The following is a 3029-nucleotide window of genomic DNA, read 5'->3' as shown; positions in this document are numbered from 1 at the left end:
TCCCTGCATGATAAAATGCTCTTTATAGATTTATTTCTTGGCAGGGTTAGTCATCTCCTAGGGCTGTTGATTTGCACGACTCAGATGTCTAATGCATTCCTTTTCCAATATATAGCTTCACTCAGCTGAAAACTGTTAGATTTTTCTCTGGTGGATTCTGGAGCATCATTATCTTCATCACCAGTCTGTAGCTGATATCATCACCATCATCGTCAAAAACTTCACCTAAGCAGCTAATTATAAATGATCCTTATCTATAAGATGTATTTGCGTTTGTCCTTCCTCTTGTCACTTTGGTCCCAGGGAAAGCCCAGAGGGAAGGAAATGGTCATGGGACACGGTGTTAGACTTATTATTCCTGTCCTCAACAATCTACGGTGAAAAGCTACAGAGAGAGGTGATTCTTCTTAGGGAGAGTGTGTGTATACACACCTATAGACAGGTAGGAACTGAGGGAGCTGACCCCTTACCACTCTCCTTTCACGGAGGTCTGTGGCTGAAAGGGCAGTGGAGAGGCCCATTCATAGAGATTACTCAGAGAAGCAAGGCTAAGTCTCCCCAGAGGAAAACCATGAAGATCCCACTGCTGGGGTAACGACAGGCGCACATGTTCCTACACACACGCACACACACACACCCATGACCTGTCTAGCTCACAGCTTTGGAACTTGTCTGCCCAGAATGATCTTCCCTGCTTGTAGCAAGTCTGGTTCTTTCTCTTCTTTGAAATCTCAGTTAAATCACTACCTCTTCAGAAGGAACTTTCCCAACCACCTGATGCTTCAAAGCAGAATTCCCAGGTTCGTGCCTAACTCAGCATCCAGTTTATTTTCTTCAGAGCCTTCAGTACAATATATAAATATCTTCTTTATTGTTTACTGTGAAAATTTTCTATCTAGAATGTCATATATTTATTGCAAGAAATAAAAGCAGACGGTCTGTCCAGGCTGCTCCTAAAACCCCAGCACCTGGCACATGATGAGCACCCAATAACTTCTCAATGCAAGATTAAATAAATGAATGATAGCGACCATCAGTGAAAACGTCTGGCTTTAGACAGAGTTAGGAAAGCCTATGCTGTCGTGAAAGTGGGGCTCCGTGAATTCTGGAGAAATGTTCACTTGTGCAGTCTGAGGATGGGGTTATTCCTCTTGTCTTCCTTCACGTGGGAACTGGCACTTCTAAAGGTGTGATTTTACTCACCCTTTAATATCGGCTTGAGAGGAATGATCTAGAGAAAAGGGCTTTTCTGTGGCTAAGAAATGAGTCTCTTTCACACAAGAACTAAAAACAGAACTCTGATTCATGAACTTGCTAATGGGTTTTCCCTCGGGGGGAAACTTTCTGTGCACAGTGAAACCTCTCTTGGGGCAGAGCCTTCTGCCGCATGTCAAGGGAACTATGGAGCTTCTCTCTGCCTGTAGCTTGGAAGTCTTAACCCAGGCGATACTCAAAGGTCTGTTCCCATCACCAATTTAGACAGAATTCAGGTTCCTCCCCACATTTCTCCAAGGTTTGCTTGGAAGAGTGACTGACCTAGTGGACAACCTCGTGCATAAAAATGGCAGTGATGAAAACAAACACACCCATGACTACTTCATGGTAAAAACTGATCACCAAAAACAAAGGGAATCGTGAGTAAGTCAGTTTACCACTCAGGAAAGAACTACAGATAATTGGACAGGGGTAAAAACAAGCAAAAAACCCCAGTACTTTCTGTGTTATACTTGTAGGTTTCCTTTTCTTTCTTGAAAGAAAAAAAAAATTTAATGGAGCAACCTACTAGTGCAAAGTTTAAATTGATTAATGACAATAGCTTGTGAAAAAGAAAGATACTGACTGGGTGATATAATTGCGTTCTCGCCGTTCACTGAAACACGCACGTTGGGAGAAGGGAGCAGAAACGACCAGGAATGAAATGGAAACACCTACCTGGAAGACGTGGTGAGCGACCAGACTAGAGAACGAAGACGCAGTGGTGCGGCCATCTGTCTCCTACTCTCTCATCACTTGACCTCTGCCCTACACATCTAGCACACTTGGTTCCCCACTCACCTTCCTCCCCAGCACCCTGCTGGGAATGAACCACTGTGGTTTTACAACACCGCGCTTTATGCAAAGAACTCTCACGCGAGTTTTGTGGTTTGAGAGTAGCTCCATGTACCCTTCCCATCATGATCATCCATGAACTCGTACCAGTGCTCTAAGAGCACCAGGAGGTACTAAAAAAAAACCTTCTTGTTCTGGTTGTCAGCCAACTTACTTTTGGCGGTAGCCACCCCAAAAGGGGAAAACTGAGGCAGTGAGAAGCCAGCCATCAACCCTGCTGGGTAGGTAGGCAGTGTGAAATGATCAGACCCTAACCTGTCTGATCTAGTGATGGTCTCTGACTGAAATGGGTGGAAAACCATTCTTACCTCCTCCCTCCTGGAAACTCCCTACAACCAAATGGGGTCCCTCCCCAAATACTGCCAGGTGGGTCTTCCTTGTAACATTGCCCAGGAGCAGAGGCCATCTTTCTCACAAGATTGTGGGGGAGTGAATGAGATGGTGCAGGTGAGGTACCCAGAAGGTGGTTGGCACATATTAGGTGCCCAGGAAGCACAGCTATTAGTTTAATTAACACGCCCTTCTCAGACACTCCAGATTCGTTCCCAGGGAGGCTGGGAGCTTATGAATTCCAGGATGTATAATGCTTCCTTAGATTATGCTACCTGTGAGATGCCAGCATCTTCTGGTTCTTTTTCCCCTGGGATTGCTGCCCAAGCTCCTTTGGAAAACCTCTGTTGGGAAAGGCAACAGGCGACCTCCCATCCTTTTCACTTTGCAATCCTAGAAGAAGGGCAGCCTCACCCGCCTTCCTCGGTTTGCAAAAAGACCCATGGGATTCTCTGGGGAGTAACACTCGAGTACGGTTTAAATTGGGAGCTCTCAGGACATCAAAACGTGCTTCCTTTATTTTTTAAGTAGAGACTGGAAAAAACTGGCAAATGGGTCTTTGTAAATTCAGAAGGAGAAAAGATGATTTG

This window comes from Bison bison, unplaced genomic scaffold, assembly GCF_000754665.1.
Source record: "Bison bison bison isolate TAMUID 2011002044 unplaced genomic scaffold, Bison_UMD1.0 scf7180017864213, whole genome shotgun sequence".
NCBI classification, from domain to species: domain Eukaryota; kingdom Metazoa; phylum Chordata; class Mammalia; order Artiodactyla; family Bovidae; genus Bison; species Bison bison.
The sequence above is the reverse complement of the archived record's forward strand: the minus strand, read 5'-3'. Positions refer to the sequence as shown.